Source organism: Oncorhynchus nerka, linkage group LG10 (assembly GCF_034236695.1).
Source record: "Oncorhynchus nerka isolate Pitt River linkage group LG10, Oner_Uvic_2.0, whole genome shotgun sequence".
Classification (NCBI taxonomy): Eukaryota; Metazoa; Chordata; class Actinopteri; order Salmoniformes; family Salmonidae; genus Oncorhynchus; species Oncorhynchus nerka.
Genome location: NC_088405.1, coordinates 27,185,615 through 27,206,504, shown reverse-complemented (window position 1 = coordinate 27,206,504; position 20,890 = coordinate 27,185,615).

Here is a 20,890-nt window from a genome sequence, read left to right as displayed (position 1 = left end):
TAACTTCTTGCGTCGAGCCATCCCGGATCCGGTATCGTGACTACAGCCTCAAGCTCATTACCATAATGCAACGTTAACTATTCATGAAAATCGCAAATGAAATGAAATTAATCTATTTGCTCTCAAGCTTAGCCTTTTGTTAACAACACTGTCATCTCAGATTTTCAAAATATGCTTCTCAACCATTGCAAAACAAGCATTTGTGTAACAGTATTGATAGCTAACGTAGCATTTAGAGTAGCATTTAGCGTTAGCATTCAGCAGGCAACATTTTCACAAAAACCAGAAAAGCATTCAAATAAAATCATTTACCTTTGAAGAACTTCGGATGTTTTCAATGAGGAGACTCTCAGATAGCAAATGTTCAGTTTTTCCTGAAAGATTATTTGTTTCAGCATGCAACATTTTCCACAAAAACCAGAAAATAATTCAAATAAAATCATTTACCTTTGAAGAACTTCAGATGTTTTCAATGAGGAGACTCTGTTAGATAGCAAATGTTCCGTTTTCACAAAAAATATTATTTGTGTCGACTAATCGCTCCGTTTTGTTCATCACGTTTGGGTAAGAAAAAAAAAGGGAAAAAAAGTCATTAAAACGCGAACTTTTTTCCAAATTAATTCCATAATATCGACAGAAACATGGCAAACCGATGTTTAGAATCAATCCTCAAGGTGTTTTTCACATATCTATCGACGATAAAATCCATCGTGGCAGTTTACTTTCTCTTCTGAAGAAATGGAACGCGTATGGACCTACAGATTACGCAATAATTTCGACACAGGACACCGGGCGGGACACCAGGTAGTCTCTTATGGTCAATCTTCCAATGATATGCCTACAAACACGTCACAATGCTGCAGACAATGGCGGGAAACGACAGAAAGCGCAGGCTCATTCCTGGCGCATTCACAGCCATATAAGGAGACATTGGAACACAGCGCCTTCAGAATCTGGGGCATTTCCTGTATGAAACTTCATCTTGGTTTCGCCTGTAGCATTAGTTCTGGGGCACTCACAGATAATATCTTTGCAGTTTTGGAAACGTCAGAGTTTTGTCTTTCCAAGGCTGTCAATTCCATGCATAGTCGAGCATCTTTTCGTGACAAAATATCTTGTTTAAAACAGGAACGTTTTTTATCCAAAAATTAAAAGAGCGCCCCCTATCTCGAAGAGGTTAAAGCAAGGCCCCTGAACTCTTGTCTATTTTCTGCACTATAAAATGATATGAGCGGCGACCACGTAACGCTTTTACAACATACAGAAGTGTGCTGGTTATCAAGGGGCAAAGTATTGACACGTTTTTTAAAATTGAGAGACGAGTTTAAAGTTTTCTTAACTGACCACAATTTTCACTTGTCTGACCGCTTGCATGATGACGAGTTTCTCACACGACTAGCTTATCTGGGTGATGTTTTGTCTCGCCTGAAGGATCTGAATCTTGGATTACAGGAACTCTCCGCAACTATATTCAACGTGCGGGACAAAATTGAGCCTATGATTAAGAAGTTGGAGCTCTTCTCTGTCTGTATTAACAAGGACAACACACTGGTCTTTCCATCATTGTATGATGTTTTGTGTGCTTATGGACAATGTCAAATATGATATAGTGAAGCACCTGCGCAATTACGCAGGTACTTTCCCAAAATGGATGGCACAAACAACTGGATTTGTTATCCCTTTCATGCCCTGTCTCCAGTCCACTTACCGATATATCTGAACAAGAGAGCCTCACCAAAATTGCAACAAGCTGTTCTGTGAAAATTGAATTGAATCAGAAGCCACTACCAGATTTCTGGATTGGGCTGTGCTCAGAGTATCCTGCCTTGGCAAATCGCGCTGTTAAGACACTGATGCCCTTTGCAACCTATGTGAGAGTGAATTCTCGGCCCTCACTAGCATGACAACTAAATACAGGCACAGACTGTGTGTGGAAAAGGATTTAAGACTGAGACTCTCTCCAATAAATCAAATCAGATCAAATAAAATTGTATTTGTCACATGCACCGAATACAACAGGTGTAGACCTTAACCAACAATGCAGTTTTAAGAAAATACAAACACAAAGTAAGAGATAAGAATAACAAATAATTAAAGAGCAGCAGTAAACAGCTGGGCTATTTACAGGGGGTACCGGTACAGAGTCAACATGTCAATGTGCTGGGGCACCGGTGTCGAGGTAATTAAGGTAATTATGTACATGTAGGTAGAATTATTAAAGTGGCTATGCATAGATAATAACAGAGAGTATCAGTAGCGTGGGGGGGGGGGGGGGGGGGTCATTGCAAAAGTCTGGGTAGCCATTTGATTAGCTGTTCAGGCTTGGGGGTAGAAACTGTTTAGAAGCCACTTGGACCTAGATTTGGCCATCCGGTACCGCTTGCCGTGCAGTAGCATAGAGAACAGTCTATGACTAGGATGGCTGAAGTTTTTGACAATTTTTAGGGCCAACCCAACATTGCAGAGTTATGTGCATCCTTTCAAGCACACCCTTCTCATTAACCTGTGGTGAGTTATTCACAATTTTCGATGAACAAATAAGGTTTTATATTTAAAGATGGTTAAATAAAGAGCAAAATGATTGATTATTATTACATTATTGTTTGGGTCCTGGTCCTAAAAAAGCTCTTTGTCACTTCCCACGAGCCGGGATGTGACAGAAACTCACACTCATTCTTCTGTTTAATAAATGTATCTTATAATGTGTGTGTGGCAGACTTACAATAATGGCAAAAAAAAAGCTGGAAATTGAATGTTTGAAGGTGTACGGGACTATAAACGTTTGCGAACCACTGCCCTAGAGCACACAAAAAACAATGCATACCTCGGCGTAAACATACCGTAAGTGCCACAGGTAACTTCCATAAAGCTGTGAATGAGCTGGGAGAAAAGGCAAGAAGGGCCTTCTATGCAATCAAAAGGAACATAAAAGTTTACATACCAATTAGGATCTGGCTAAAAATACTTGAATCAGTTATACGAGCCAAATTACTTCTATGCTCGCTTAGAAGCAAGCAAGCAACACTGAAACATGCATGAGAGCGTCAGCTGTTTCGGATGACTGTGTGATCACGCTCTCCGTAGCTTATGAGAGTCAGACCTTTAAACAGGTCAACATTCACAAGGTCGCAGGGCCAGACGGATTACCAGGATGTGTACTCCGAGCATGCACTGATCAACTGGCAAGTGTCTTCACTGACATTTTCAACCTGTCCCTGACTGAGTCTTTGATACCAACATGTTTCAAGCAGACCAGCATGGTCCCTGTGCCCAAGAACACTAAAGTAACCAGCCTAAATGAGAACTGACTCGTACCACTCATGTCTGTAGCAATGAAGTGCTTTGAAAGGCTGGTCATGGCTCACATCAACACGATAATCCCAGAAACCCTAGACAGCACACCACACTGCCTTTTCCCACCTGGACAAAAGGAACACCTATGTGAGAATGCTATTCATTGACTGCAGCTCAGCGTTCAACATCATAGTGACCTCAATGCTCATCACTAAGCTAAGGACCCTGGGTCTAAACTCCTCCCTCTGCAACTGGATCCTCCTGTACTCCCTGTTCGCTCATGACCGCATGGCTAGGCATGACTCCAACATCATCATTAAGTTTGCCGATGACACAACAGTGGTAGGCCTGATCACCGACGATGATGAGACAGCCTCTTGTGAGGAGAACGGGCCGTGTGGTGCCTCAACGTGATCAATAAAAAGGAGATGATTGTGGACCACAGGAAAAGGAGGACCGAGCACGCCCCCATTCTCATTGATGTGGCTGTAGTAGAGCAGATTGAGAGTTTCAAGTTCCTTGGTGTCCACATCAAACACAACAAGACAGTAGTGAAGAGGACACGACAAAGCCTATTCCCACTCAGGAGACTGAAAAGATGTGGCATGGCTTCTCAGATCCTCAAAATGTTCTACAGCTGCATCATCGAGAGAATCCTTCGTTTCTGACCTAGAATATGTGGACAACGATAAATACCTAGGTGTCTGGTTAGACTGTAAACTCTCCTTCCAGACTCATATTAAGCATCTCCAATCCAAATTCGCAAACAAAGCCTCCTTCACTCATGCTGCCAAACATACCCTCGTAAAACTGACTATCCTACTGATCCATAACTTCGGCGATATCATTTACAAAATAGCCTCCAACACTCCACTCAGCAAATTGGATGCAGTCTATCACAGTGCCATAATTTTGTCACCAAGCCCCATATACTACCCACCACTGTGACCTGTATGCTCTTGATGGCAGGTCCTCGGCTTTGGAACGTTTTCATCAAACCTTAAAATCCTTGCTTCGTGCATACGGTACAGAACTGTCTGCAGATTGGGAGGAGGGCTTACCTTGGCTGTTACTAGCTGCTTGTGAAGTAGGGGCAAGAAAGCACATGTTTTAGCCCAAATGACTTAGTGTTTGGTCATAAGGTGCGTGGGCCTTTAGCAGTGTTGCAGGATGGTTGTTTGCCTGAGGAACCACCTCAGAACCTTATTGAGTATGTAAATGGTTTTAGGTTGAAGTTGTATAGGGCTGGTGAACTGGCAAAGAAAAACTAAAATCTTCACAACGGAAAATGAAACTGAAATATGACGGACAACCTGAGCTGCGTGAGTTTAGTCCCGGTGATCGTGTACTTGCTCTTCTGCCTCTTGTAAGTTCACCTTTTCAGGCAAAATACTGTGGTCCTTTCAATGTGTTGCGTAAAGTGTCAGATTTGAACTATCTTATTGAAACCCCTAATCATAGGAAGTCCTCTAAATTATGCCATGTGAACCTGTTAAAATGTTGTCACTCCCATGATCTGAGCGGGGTTGATATTTTAAAGGGATATTGGCAAGTACCCCTTACCAAAAGAGCTTGTGAGATTGCTGCCTTTTTAACTCCATCTGGTTTGTTCTCTTATACAGTGATGCCTTTCGGCTTATAGAATGCTCCAGCCACCTTCCAGAGGCTAATGAATCCGGTGGTCTCAGGTCTGGAAGGGTGTGCCGTGTATAATACAGTGATGCCTTTCGGCTTGTGGAATGCTCCAGCCACCTTCCAGAGGCTATTGAATCAGGTGGTCTCAGGTCTGGAAGGGTGTGCCGTGTATTTGGACGACGTGGTCGTCTACTCAGACTCCTGGGAGGAGCATGTTTGGAGAGTGCAAGTCCTGTTCGAAAGACTGGTGTGGGCCAGGTTGACTATTCATTTGGCAAAAGGTGAGTTTGCCAAAGCTACAGTCACATACCTAGGCAAGGTTGTTGGTCAGGGTTTTGTCTGTCCTGTGGAAGCCAAGGTCCAGGCTGTGAAGCAGTTCCCACAGCCGTCCACAAAGAAAGAACTGATGCGCTTCCTGGGAATGGCGGGGTACTACCGTGCTTTCTGTAAAAACTTTTCAGTAGTAGTGTCCCCCCTGACCAATCTGTTGAAGGCCAAGGCTGAATTTATCTGGTCCACCCAGTGTCAAGAGGCATTTGATGCAGTTAAGGCTCTTGTGTTTGGCACCTGTATTGGCAGCACCAAATTTTGGGAAACCTTTCAAATTGCAGGTAGACGCCAGTCAAATCGGTGCTGGGGCTGTGCTTCTCCAGGAGAATGATAACAATGTTGAGTGTCCAGTCAGTTTCTTCTCCCGGGAAATTTAATAAGTATCAGAAAAACTATTCTGTAATTGAAAAGGAGGCTTTAGGTCTCATTTGGGCTTTACAGCACTTCGAGGTCTATGTTGGTTCTGGTTTGACCCCTTTAACTGTGTTCACTGACCACAACCCACTTATTTTTCTGAGGTCCCTGCAAAATCCCAACCAGCGCTGATGCGTTGGGCTTTGTTCTTGCAACCATTGATATTAGACACGTTAGTGGTAAGGATAATATCATTGCTGATGCTCTGTCCCGTACTCCTTTAACCTTTGTATCTTCTCTCTGCTGACCCGTACGGGCTGTCTGCACCTCTTTCCTCTTAAATTGCTCCCCAGGTACCAGGGCTGCCGAGTTTGAGGGTTGGACAGTCAGTTGGGGGCTACTACTAGGAGCCGGGACTGGTATCCTTTTTGGGATGGGGGGGGGGGGATTTGAATTGTTTTGAATATGTTGGAGGAAGTTGGGTTGAGGGTGGGACCCTCATTTTAAGGAGTGGGGTGTCACGGCTCCTCCTCTGCAGTGCAGGGGCGGTTCCTCCTGCAGGCAGAGGAGGGTCGTTAGTGATTGGAGTCACCTGGGCTCTAAGTATTTAAACGGTCACTAATCACTTCTCTCTCTCTCTCTCTGCTCCTCCAGGTATGAACCTGTTTTTTGTGTTCTTTTGTAGCTTTGCATAGTTTTCACTCAGTCATTCACACACACAGATTCACGCATCCATGCACCTTACATACACCTTACATTATGATACTTCCACACCTCATTCCTTTTTCTTAGTTTAAAGTTCATCGTTTTGTTTACAATAAAGATCATTTTTTAATTGGCCTAAACCTGTTCGCGTCCCCTCATTTTTGCCACAGGCTATGAGCCGGCCTGTGACACTACAGAGGGTAGTGCGTCTGGCCTGGGGCCAAGCTTCCATCCATCCAGGACCTCTACACCAGGCGGTGTTAGAGGAAGCCCCTAAAACTGCATTGTTGGTTAAGGGCTTGCAAGTAATTTCACTGTTGTATTTGGGGCATGTGACAAATAAAATTTGATTTGAGAACCCATTGCCCTTTATGGTTGTGAGGTCTGGGGTCCACTCACCAAACAATAATTCACAAAATGGGACAAACACCAAATTGAGACTGCATTAATTTTTTAATTTTTTATTTCACCTTTATTTAACTAGGCAAGTCAGTTCAGAACAAATTCTTATTTACAATGACGGCCTACCCTGGCTCAACCCGGACGACCAATTGTGCACCTACAGAATTTTACAAAAATGTTCTCTGTGTACAACGTAAAACACCAAATAATGTACGCAGAGCAGAATTAGGCCGATACCAGCTACTTATCAAAATCTAGAAAAGAGACGTTAAATTCTACAACCACCTAAAAGGAAACAATAACCTTCCATAACAAAAGCCACCACCTACAGAGAGATGAATCTGTAGAATAGTTTGCTAGGCAAGCTGGTCCTGGGGCTCTGTTCACAAACACACCCTACAGAGCTCCAGGACAGCAACACAGTTAGATCCCACCAAATCATGAGAAAACCAGAAGAGAATTACTTGACACATTAGAAAGAATTAACAAAAAAAACTCAGCAAACTAGAAGGCTATTTGGCCCTGAACAGAGAGTACACACTGGCAGAATACCTGACCGCTGTGCCTGATCCAAACTTAAGGAAAGCTTTGACTATGTACAGACGCAGTGAGCATAGCCTCACTATTGAGAAAGGCCGCCGTAGGCAGACCTGGCTCTCAAGAGAAGACAGGCTATGTGCACACTGCCCACAAAATGAGGTGGAAATTGAGCTGCACTTCCTAACCTCCTGCCAAATGTATGAATGACCATATTAGAGACACAGATTTCCCTCAGATTACATAGATCCACACAGAATACGAAAACAAATCCAATGTTGATAAACTCTCATATGTATTGGGTGACATACCACAGTGTGCCATCACTGCAGCAAGATTTGTGACTTGTTACCACAAGAAAAGGGCAACCAGTGAAAAACAAACACTATTGTAAATACAACCCATATTTATGTTTATTTATTTTCCCTTTTGTACTCTAACTATTTGCACATAATATGACAATTGTAATGTCTTTATTCTTTTGGAACTTTTGTGAGTGTAATGTTTAATGATAATTTATATTGTTTATTTCACTTTTTTAAATGATCTAGTTCACTTGCTTTGACAATGTTAACATAAGTTTGCCATGCAAATAACGCCCTTAAATTGAAATTGAGAGAGTCAGAGTGTGTGTGTGTGTGTGTGAGAGGGAGAGAGAGAGAGAGAGAGAGAGAGAGAGAGAGAGAGAGAGAGAGAGAGAGAGAGAGAGAGAGAGAGAAAGAGAGAGTGAGATAGAGAAAGAGAAAGGGAGTGAGTGAGATAGAGAGAAAGAGAGAGAGAGAGAGCGAGAGCGAGAAAGAGAGAGAAGAGCCGGGATCTGCTAGAGCAGAGAGCAGTACTGCCAAACCTGGGCCCTGGCAGTAAACCCCAAAATGACTAAAATAATGATTTTCCAGAGAAGATCCAGATCTCAGGGAATTAGACCAAAGTTCTCAATTGGTACAAAATATATAGAGTACTGCACACACTACAATTACTTAGGTTTAAAAATAAGCTCAACTGGACACCTTAATGAGGCAGTCAATGAACTGAGAGAGAAAGCATGCAGGGCATTCTATGCCATTAAAAAACTAATTCAAATTGAAATACCTATTAAAATGTGGCTAAAATGAATTAAATGTGTCATTGAACCAATTGCACTTCATGGCAGCGAAGTGTGGGGTCCACTTGCAGAACAAGATTTCACCAAATGGGACAAACACCCCATTGAAATCCTGCATGCAGAGTTCTGTAAGATTCTCCTACATTTCCAGATAAAAACTACAAACAATGCATGCAGGACAGAATTAGGCCAATATCCACTAATAATAAAAACTCAAAGAAGAGCAATTAAGTTTTAGAAACACCTAAAATACAGTAACCCCCTCTCATATCATTACCAAGTCCTGCAATGTCAAGAGCTAAGAAAATAAAATAGTCCCCTCATCCAGCTGGTCCTGGGGCTGAGTTCACCTCAGGACCAGAATATCCAATCAATCAGAATAAACCAAATTACAACACAGTCAAAACAAAACTACATTGCATATTGGGAAACACAAACACAAAGCAAAATGCAGTGCTATCCGGCCCTAAATCGACAGTACACCGTGGCTAACTATTTGACCATGGTTACTGATCAAAACCTTAGAAAAACCTTGACAAAGTACAGGCTCAGTGAGCACAGCCCTGCCATTGAGAAGGGTAGACACAGGAAAACCTGGCTCCCTGTAGAGGAAAGGCTGTGCAACCACTGCACAACAGCAGCACCTGAGAGAGAGCTGCATTCCCTGACAAAATGTGAAAAATATAAAACAATTAGAGAGTGTCATTTCCCCGAATTTGAAACCCTTATTCACGGTTTCAAAGACCTCTCTGATGAGAGTAGGCTACCCGTCCTGTTGGGGGAGGACACAGAGAGCTGTGGGATGGCAGCACACTGCATTGCTGCCTGCCATAAGATGTGGGACAGTGTCTGACAGACCAACCAACCTGCACATGTCCTCTATGCTCATTGTTCAATGTATAGTTATTTTGACCCTTGGTTATTGTTATTACTGTGGTCCCGTTGACAATTTTGATTCTTATTATTTTAATATTGTAAATATCCAAAGTAAGCTTTGGCAATACTATGTACATTGTCACGTCATGACAATAAAGCAAACTGAATTGAATTGAATTGAATTGAGAGAGAGAGCGAGAGAGAGAGAGAGAGAGAGAGAGAGAGAGAGAGAGAGAGAGTTATAGAGGGAGAGGGGAGAGAAATTATAAAGAGCGAGCAAGAGAGTTGGGTGAGGGGGCAACCAGATTACCCAGCACACCTTGCACACGCTCACATCAAAGCGGTACCCCCATCTGCCCGAGGCACAGTCCATCCCCCATGTCACTCCACACATCCTCCTGTTCATGTTGAATAATTGACAGATCTGTTTTACATGCTCAGCATTTGCTAGGACATGGCAGTGTGACTCCGAATGGGGCATGACTGGCTCCATCAGGGCATGGGGTAGGCTGACTTCATTACAATGGAGGCATACTAATACACTATGGGGAGGAATTCAATCAAACTTGCACTGGTGGAAAGGTTATTGTTACCGTGGAGTAGAGTACACTTCATAGGAAGAGTAATACAAAAAAATAAAGGTTACTTTGATTATGATAACAATTATTTGACAGGGCCCAGAAACATAAAAGCTTATTTTACTTATAAAGTGTAGGTTTGATTGAAAAAACACAGAATATATTTTATTCTTGGCATTTTAACATCATAGATTTAGCCGGTGGTAACTTGTGGAATCGACACAGGCTGGAATGTGGTTTTAACCAATCAGCACTCAGGATTAGACCCACCCGTTGTGTAATGTGTACTTATTACCGATTGTACTGAACTTTTTGGCTGTCTCACAACAAAGACAGAATGTCCATGTATCGAAAAGCACAAAGACTCCCCTGCTATCTGAAGGGGATGACTGTGTTTGTGCCAGGACAATCTCTGAAGTCATATAAGCCATTAGCAGTCTGTTAAGACAGGTCTCTTTCAGAGTCTCTTAATACCAGTTAGAAAGTTTAGTGGAATCCCGTTCACTTTGGTGCAGTACTAGTTTCAAAGACTGGAATGCAACAGTGGATAAGTCGTTTTTGGCGTGCACAAAACAATACCACAATGCTATGAAAATGATGGTTTAATAAAAGATTAGACTTGTTTAGAGGGAGAAAATGTGACCATTATAATTGTGTGATAGAGGGAATTCATCTAAAATCCAAGCTTTGTTGTTATTACTGTGAAACCAAACAGCGTAGTTATATCCTGGGAATATGGACTTTAGGATTGAGATAGACAACTGCGTACACAGTACTAGATATTTTTTCCCTCTCAAGACAGCAAGGGAAGCCCTGACTGTTCATTTTGATCCTTTACCTTGACCCATGAAGTGTGTCGCCACCACCCTGAGGGTTTGGCTCAGCCCAACCTTTCCCACAGCCCCCTGGGAATGATCATCTCAGTGTGGGCGTTTCCTACGGGTGCCAGACACAACACCATTAGCCACAACCCTACTGCTGCTCATTAGGACCCCGATCGATAGAGGCGACCAAAGAGATCGCCACCGCTGCGAAACCACCAGCCAGCTATATCACTGTTCCGAGTTATTATTGTAAACAGGAGTGTCCAAGATTTAGGGCTGTAAATGAGGAAGGTTGACTTGAGTTAAGTGAATGACTGTAGCTACCTTAATGAGAATATATACACTACTCTTTTGTGTTATGGTCTGCAAAAGTGTATTGGCACCCTGCAATAAAAAATGGATGTAATAAGTAGGTGTTCTGGTCTCCTGTCTTGTTTATGGGGTTTGGTATGTCACATCGTTAGGAAAAGAGAAAACTAGGCTGAGATTTAATGTGTTCGCACATTGTGGACAATGCGCCAATTAAAGGTCATATCCGATAGAGCCGAAATATGCAGTGTTTACCATGCATGTCAACAGGGTTATATGGATTGAATCTTGGCCCTAGTGAGAGTGCCCAGGACAGTAGAGTCTAATAATCCCTGGGAATATATTTGAGTGTTGATGGATTTCATATGCCATGAACAAAGTGTTGGTAAAATTATCATTGGAGATGAATATTTTTTCATGATGATTTGAATTAGTATTGTTACAATGGCAGTCATTTGTGTATTTCCAATGGTAACATCAAATGTTCCGAGAGACCGGTCCACAAGGTGCCAGTAAGGAGAAAATGAACTACCTAGTAGCTTTATAAAATAATGATTATAGGATCTGTTTTGTATTAATTTCTCTATTTACTTTTCTTTAACTGAGAGCTGTGGACCTATTACTCACAGGAAGTAGTAGATAAAATAAGCTGATCCTGTATTCAGCTGAGAGGTGAATCATATTGAGGCAAAATTGTGAAACTAAGAAAAAGGGGAGATGTATTGATTTTTGGTGGAGCCAGGCAAAGAAAAGAGAGGGAATAAAGAAGTGCTCTTTGGCCGATGTGTCCAAATGATGTCCAGTGGGAGCTGCTTAATGGTGGTGGAGGGGTGAGGGGTGGATAAGGGGGTGCGGTGGGGGTGACGAGGCAGGTGCCTACCCTGACTAAGGCATGGAACTGCCCTCAGGCTAGGGCTAATGGTATTGGCTGAGCTTACTATAAGCAGCTCTCTCCTAATGGCCAACTATGAGTGTGCCACAGGACAGACAGGTATTGATTGGTTCAAATGCTGTTGAGTTGACAACAGCGAAAGTGAAAACCTTTCAGGCATATATAAACTCCCAGCAAATTATGTCATGGCAAGGTAATTAAAAACAAGAGCTTAGAGTACATACACTCATTAAAAGTGCATATAATCCTTCATCTCTCACATAGACACACATGCAAACACGTACATACGCACACACCATACACATTCTCTCTGTCCTGAATGAATCTGTCTGGTTTAAAATGAACGTCCTCTACTTTTTCACACTGACATCCTAGGTTACCAAGCTATCCTTGAAGAAGTTACATTTGCCATCTGTGAGAACCTTGAGAAAACAAGCACTGTAATACAAATAATTAAAAAGCTAATTGTGTTTTTTTATTTGATGAATGTGTATTCCTTTTATACTCAAACAGTTATGGACTGTTCCACATAATGTAGAGAGTTGGCATACCGTGTCTCTTTGAAAAACAAGCAGTATACAGGTAGGCTTATATCGTACATGGAACAATAACATATATGTTTGCTTTGTTGCCCCCGCCCCCCCCCCACACACACACACACAAAAAAAATGCTGTGTACAAGCTTTTCTCTTATTCACAAGGGGCACTTTCCAGACTGCTTGAAGCGTCTGCTTTGATTGCATAATTCCCCAGAGAAGAACAACACAAAACAAAAATACTGACTGAATTCAGACCTATAATATACCGAACAAATAACAAACCAGCTCTACTCTTCGAATCCATGGTTCCTTAAAGAGAAGGAATTGGAAACTAAATTCTAACTTGAAAGCTTTGCTCATTCTGAAAGCACTGGAGAATAATCACAACATCCAAACTTTTTCTCCCCTCTGAAAAGCATATAGGCCATAACCCAGACTGTCTGTTGCCTAATAGGATCAACACTGTGATACAAGCCAATAGGACAGAAAGCTCCACTACTACTGTAAGTCACCTTCCTAATGTCACATCAAGACAATTTAGCAGATCAAAATATTGGGAGTAGTTTGGTTTCTGGGAAACAAAATCACACCAATTTGTCTTGTGTGATGTGCTCATGTAGGATAAAGTGTAAAATATACATATATACAAAATATACATTTCCATGTATGGTTTCCTCTGAACTTTCTCTACATTGTTCTGGGAGTTGACATTTGTTTAAAAATGGATGGACGGGGACACAATAAGACTGTGTTGTGTGAATGTAGCTCACTAAAATGATTAGATAGAACATTTTGGAAAGAACCTCCGCATTCTAAGGATAAAGCTTTTCTAAAAGCAGCAGTTTGCTCGTTTTCCATTAAATGCTCTTTCTCTGGCTGTTTGTGGCATACAGTGGAGTGCACTAGCTACATCGCTACTTTTTTCTTTACAGGGGCCCCTGGGCTCCCCAAGCAATAGGAGTAAATTAGAGTGCACCTGTTCCAGCTCCAAGATAAGCCATCTCCAGGGGCTTTGCTCTGAGTAAAATGAAGTGAGTGAAGAATACACAGAATATCACAGCATTAACCCACCAAGGTGAAGTTGCAGCCACTCCGGGGAATGGGCTCGTTTTGCACAACACCCAGTGAAATAATATCATCCATAAAGTCCAATGCTAGACTGGAAGAACGGTCTGTTCTCAGAGCACAGCGAATACAGCTGTGTTTAGTGTTCTGAGCAAGGCAGTCTGTTTTTTTCTTTCTATTGGCAAGCTGAAGTTGAAACCTCTGATATAGTGGTAAGAGTTTGGGTAATTTGAAACATGTTGGGACATAGAATCGACATACAACATCTCCAATGGTCAAATATTCATACAAAATGGTTCACATCGCTCATATTTCTGCACTAATACAAAATATATTCAAATGAGTTTCATTAGCTGTGCAAGGTCAACTGAGAGACGTGTCAGTGGATCTCCCCTTTTCTTCTCAGCGGCCTAGCTGCATGAGCTACCTCTAGAACTCCTTTCTTACAAGAAATAAAAGCCAGAACCCCAGTGTGCTATCTGAAGACCAATGGCCACAGATGGCTAGTATACAAAAAACACACTGTTGGTCCACACATAAAAGGAATGGATAATTAGAGGCCAGAATGTAATTCATCACTGCATACTGTATGTTTGATAATCCCATTCATTTTGTCTCCATATCCCCCTCCCCTATTAGCATCCCCCTCGCCCTCACCCCAGCACGGTTTCCCCCCATCTTTGTTCCACTATAACACATTATCATTATGTGGCTAATTGCATGGCTTGCCTTGAAGTCGGGTTGGAGACTCGTGATCTGGAGTTGAAACGTGGACAGGGATTCTGTCTTCCCTCACAGCTTGCAATATACTGCTAATTGCTGTGTAGCGACGGGCTAAAACATACTTAGGGGACATGCCATAGAGGCCAGCGTAGGTGGAAGAGTCTTGGGAGGAAGGTTTATGGCATGGGCCCAGTGTTAGATGTAGTGGGTCATGGGAATTGGTGTACCCAAATTATCACGTAAGTACTGTTACTGTTATGACCTATCTCTGAAAGGATCTAAGCGTGGTTTGGCCCTGGCATGGGGGCAGCCACACAGTCAGTAAGGGTAATCAAGCCAGGCACAGAGCTTCCCTCTAACAGTACAGGGACATTATCTAATCTCTGGTCCAAAGGCTGGCATTTCAAGATGAAAAGATGAAAGAGTGGGCAACAAGAGAAGGATATGTCTCAAAAGTACGAGGTCACCAGCATATACTAATGTTTCATTCCAAAAAGTTAATGTGATGATATCCCCCTTAATTCAGATTACATCATCAGTTCTACAGTACATTATTAACTTATGCTCTCCAATGAGTCACAGCTTCTAATGGGCATTAGGAAATGAAAAGCTACACATGGTGGTGACAACGCCTCAAACACCTCATCCGCTGTTAAGTGATCTCATACCATATATAGGAACTCTGGCACTACAGCTTGTTCTTAAAACTCATATTCCATTTGTCTAAAAGAGATTTCAAAATCAAACAAAAATTAATTGTACTGTTATTCACAGTCATGTTTCATGTCTGATCTACAGTGTATTTGGAAAGTATTCAGACCTCTTGCCTATTTCCACATTTGGTTGTTGCAACCTTATTCTAAAATGTATTAAAAAAATAAAACATCTCATAAATCTACGCACAATACCCCATAATAACAAAGCAAAAACAGGCTTTTTAAATGTATGCAAATGTATCGCATATAAGTATTCAGACCCTTTACTCAGTAATTTTTTGAAGCACCTTCGGCATCGATTACACGCCAGAAGCTTGGCACACCTGTATTTGGGGAGTTTCTTCTATGCAGATCCTCTCAAGCTCTGTCAGGTTGGATGGGGAGCGTCGCTGTACAGCTATTTTCAGGTCTCTACAGAGATGTTCAAGTCCGGGCTCTGGCTGAAGCCACTCAAGGACATTCTGAGACTTGTCCCGAAGCCACTCCTGCGTTGTCTTGGCTGTGTGCTTAGGGTTGTTGTCCTTTTGTAAGATGAAACTTTGCCACAGTCTGAGATCCTGAGCCCTCTGGAGCAGGCTTTCATCAAGGATCCCCCTGTACTTTGCTCCGTTCATCTTTCCCTCGATCCTGACTTGTCTCCTAGTCCCTGCAACTGAAAAACAAACATCATGAAGCTGCCACCAACATGCTTCACTGTAGGGACGGTGCTAGGTTTCCTCCAGACATGACTCTTTGCATTCAGGCCAAAGAATTCAATCTTGGTTTCATCAGACCAGAGAATCTTGTTTCTCATGGTCTGAGAGTCCTTTTCGTGCCTTTTGGCAAACTCCAAGCGGGCTGGCGTTCCTTTTTACAGATTAGTGGCTTCCGTCTGGTTGGTGGAGTGCTTCAGGGGCGGCAGGTAGCCTAGTGGTTAGAGCGTTGGGCCAGTAACCGAAAGGTTGCTTGATTGAATCCCTGAGCTGACAAGGTAAAAAATCAGATTTTCTGAACAAGGCAGTTAACCCACTAGGCTGTCATTGTAAATAAGAACTTGTTCTCAGCTGACTTGCCTAGTTAAATTAAGGTAAAAAAAAAGATGGCAGACCTTCTGGAAGGTTCTCCTGCTCTATCACTATGACCTTTGGGTTTCATGGTCAGCTCCCTGACCAAGAACCTTCTCCACTGATTACTCAGTTTGGCTGGGTGGCCAGATCTAGGAAGAGTCTTGGTGGTTCCAGACTTCTTCCATTTAGAATGATGGAGGCCACTGTGTTCTTGGGAATCTTCAGTGCTGCAGACATTTTTTGGTACCCTCCCCCAGATTTTTATATCATTTTTTATTTTATTTTACCTTTATTTAACTAGGCAAGTCAGTTAAGAACAAATTCTTATTTCCAATGACGGCCTAGGAACAGTGGGTTAACTGCCTGTTCAGGGGCAGAACGACAGATTTGTACCTTGTCAGCTTGGGTGTTTGAACTTGCAACCTTCCGGCTACTAGTCCACCGCTCTAACGCTCTAACGCTCTAACCACTAGGTTACCATGAGCCTCATGGCTTGTTTTTTTCTCTCTGACATGCACTGTCAGCTGTGGGACCTTATATAGACAGGTATGGGCCTTTCCAAATCATGTCCAATCAATTGAATTTACCACAGGTGGACTCCAATCAAGTCAAAGAAAAATCTCAAGGATTATTAATGGAAACAGGATGCACCTGAGCTCAATTTCAAGTCTCATAGCAAAGGGTCTGAGAAAGGTACTTCTGTTTTTTATTTGTAATACATTTGCAAACATTTCTAAAAACTGTTTTCACTTTGTCATTATGGGGTATTGTGTGTATTTGAAAAAATATTTGATCAATTTTAGAATAAGGCTGTAATGTAACAAAATGTGAAAAAGTCAAGGGGTCTTAATAGTTTTTGAATGCACTGTATGTGTAAACAAAACAATGCTAACATACGTTGAAAAACTACCACACATTAGGATGGTTGTAAGAAACGCACTGGTAAGATAATATTTCCAAAACACAGATTTCCTTGCCTTTAGCAGTGCCTTACTGGGGTACTTTGAGACATATCCATCAGAACACAGCTGTATTCATTCATATTTCATACCTACTCCTTCTCCCAGTGCTTTAACACTGTTCTGTGATCAAAGGATAGAACTCGGTTCTCAACAGGAAGGTTCCCTGGCAGCATAGAAGTATAAAGGAGCCTAGTCTAGTGTAATAACTGCCGTATGCCGTAGAAAATTCCTCTTGTAGCAAATGCCTGTCGTTACAGTAACTAAGAAATGAAAATGTGTATTTATAGTACGTATTTTATGTACTTTTGTTCAGCTTTGCAAATCCTTCTGTGAAAACAGCATCCTGTGCCGCTCAAACGGATTGCAAGCGGAGTGCAACCCTACCTCAACAATGGAAAATACACTACACGACTAGAGGTATGTGGACAGCTACTCGTTGAACATCTCATTCCAAAATCATGGGCATTAATATGGATTTGCTCCCCCCTTTGCTGCCTTAACAGCCTCCACTCTTCCAGGGAGGCTTTCAACTGGATGTTGAAACATTACTATGGGGACTTGTTTCCATTCAGCCACAAGAGCATTAGTGAGGTTGGGCACTGATGTTGGGTGATTAGGAATGGCTCGCAGACAGCTTTCCAATTCATCCCAAAGGTGTTCGATGGGGTTCAGGTCAGGGCTCTGTGCAGGCCAGTCAAGTTCTTCTATACCGATCTCAACAAACCATTGCTGTATGGACCTCGCTTTGTTCACGGGGGCATTGTCATGCTGAAACAGGAAAAGTCCTTCCCCAAACTATTGCCACAAAGTTGGAAGCACAGAATCGTCTAGAATAGCGTTAAGATTTCACTTTACTAGAACTAAGGGGCCTAGCCCGAACCATGAAAAACATCCCCCAGACCATTATTCCTCCTCCACCAAACTTTACAGTTGGCATTATGCATTGGGGCAGGTAGCGTTCTCCTGGCATCCGTCAAACCCAGAATCGTCTATCGGACTGACAGATGGTGAAGTGTGATTCATCACTCCAGAGAACGCATTTCCACTGCTCCAGAGTCTAATGGGGGAGAGCTTTACACCACTCCAACTGATGCTTGGCATTGCGCAGGATCTTAGGCTTGTGTGCGGCTGCTCGACCATGGAAACCCATTTCATGAAGCTCCCGATGAATAGTTTGTGCTGACGTTGCTTTCAGAGGCAGTTTGGAACTCAGTAGTGAGTGTTGCTACCGAGGACAGACAATTTTTATGCGCTTCAGCACTCTGCGGTCCAGTTCTGTGAGCCTGTGTGGCCTACCATTTCACAGTGGTGCAGTTGTTGCTCCCAGACATTTTCACTTCACAATAACAGCACTTACAGTTGACCGGGGTAGCTCTAGCAGGGCAGGAATTTGCCGAAATGGCTTATTGGATAGGTGGTATCCTATGACGTTGCAACGTTTAAAGTCACTAGGCTCTTCTGTAAGGCGATTCTACTGCCAATTTTTGGCTTTGTGCTCGATTTTATAAACCTGTCAGTCATGGGAGTGGCTGAAATAGCTGAATCCACTAATTGTATGTGTGTCCACATACTTTTGTATATATAGTGTGTATTCTTCATGTTTTCAACAACAACAGCATGTTGCAATCGGTTGAAGTGACAGTCGTTTGATTGAATTCTTTGTTTGATTTTGAGGAATGTTCAACTTGTATGATTGAAGTGCTGGGTGAGGTATAGACCAGATTCATAATCAGACAGCTCAAGAGTGTCACCATGTGGGGAAATGTGGATATGACAAAACGTTAACATAAATATGTGGCACATTTATGAAACCATTTTCATTCATTGAGCAAATTATTATGATTTTTTTTTTTGGGGGGGGGAGGCATAGTAACTACATTATTGCAATGGTGCTTCGTTGTTCACAGTCCAAAGTATAACAATAACATAATCATTATTTTAAAAAATTCAGCACCGCTGTCGTAGTTGAAATGCCAAATAATATAGACTGTCTCATCAAATAGGCTAATGATTTCACAAAATCCTCATACCACCACATAACCTTGTCATCCCAAGTTCCTTGATGGACATCCTGACTATGAGTTGCTAAAACGCCTTTAAGTACCCTCTGAAGTATCAAGACCTTTCTGGCATTTAAACTCTTTCTGAAGACTGACTTTGCTTCTCTCTATAGCCTGCGGGAACATAGTAGCCTACTACCCACATGAAACTTCAGTTCCATATTCCGTCTCACAGTTACCTCATGGGATATTCACCAAGCTGTTAATAATAAGAGACATTGTAATAAGTCACCTACTATGGAATACAACTTTATCATACACTCATTCTTAACTGGTCTAAATGATGAATGTATGAAAATAGCATATTGAGACAATATGTTATACTGTAGATAATCGTCGAAACTGATTATGTAATTATGGATGTTTGTTGGATGTACTTGATTGACGGATACACTTCTATGAAATGCTTTAGCCTTGAATGTACGGGTTTTCAGACTCTTTTTTTTTTCTTCCCCTGAAGCTATTATCAAAAAAAAGTATTGTTTTGAAGATTAATAAATGGCACAAAGAATCAAAATGTATTGCCCTTCATAATAGTATTCCCTCCGAGCGAGGACAAGTAACAATGCACCATTCTACCTTCCTGTCCTTTCCCTCTCAATGCGCCAATGGATGTGACCTCCAAAGCTTGAACAATGGCCAACCAACAAGCACTTGGCTTTCCGCCACCATCACTAAAGCCCAATAAGGTTGCTTTCATCTCTGTTGTTATATTTAAAGATGACATCCTAGCCTGCCGGCCTCTACCATTGTCTCCACTATGATTATTTGCCACTGTTGTTTAACTCAGGGTGCAGGTCTTTGATGAAAAGGTCACCACTCAATTGGAAAACAGTCATTAGAATGCGGTGGGTACCATTCACCAGTGTGCATAGGGGAGCAAACTGCCGAGCTGGTTAATCAAAAGTTAATTATATAATTTTCATGCAGATGAGGGCAACATTGAAATGAATCCCAACACTCCAATCATTACCACAAATAAATAAATAAATACATCCAAAATGCTATAAAATGTTCAGGGACTAAGAGGTTGTAAACGATATGAAGTTTAATTTGAGGTAAACAAAGTGAATATCCACCCGGGGGTCTGGGAAGGAGAAAGTGAGGTTAAATCAAATGTGGAAACATAGATACCAGCTAAAACAAAAAAGAAATAAATATGCATTAAAAGATGTGCAATTAAACTGGAAAAGAAAGTTATATTTTCAAACAGAAGATTGCAAGGGGGATTTAAGAAGGTGGTGGTTACAACTGGAACAATATACAATGAATGTGTGGGTAGACCTAAACATATATTAACCAAATATATATATACCACTAACCTGCCTCATGAACCAATTCTGTGTTACTTGAGTGAAAAAGTATGAAAAAAAACAAAAATATATGAGCTGGAGAAACATAACCCAAGAATCACACAAGCAAAAGAGGCATGACTTCACCATAACTGGCAAAATCATAGATGTGTTTAGTTGCAATAGTTGGAGCATGTTCTCCAGCAACAAAAATGAGTAAAGTACGCTTTTAAAGTAAAATACATGTCTTTCCCCATCAAAGAAAAGTATTGCATTATGCAAATTGAACCATGAAAATTAAACTAACAATATGAGGTATCACAAATGAATAACCATTGTTCTGAAAGTGCAATGGAAATTGGTTTTATTTCTTTCCAATTCTACATGCTTTTACGGTTCACCTTTTCCCAAAAGTACCAGTGGTCTGGGTTCATTGGTGTGCATCACAACCACACGCTACCAGTGTAGGGTGTCCCTCGTGTCAGTACAGTTCATGAATCATGGGCCCCTAATACACTACGCGATTAGTACGGTACCCTGTCTGTGGGGCTTTGCCAGAAATGAGTTCTCTTTAAAACATATGCCCCTGCTAATTCCTTTCCTTGCCTGATATGCAATTCCAATTTTTATAATTAACAGCAATTTATTG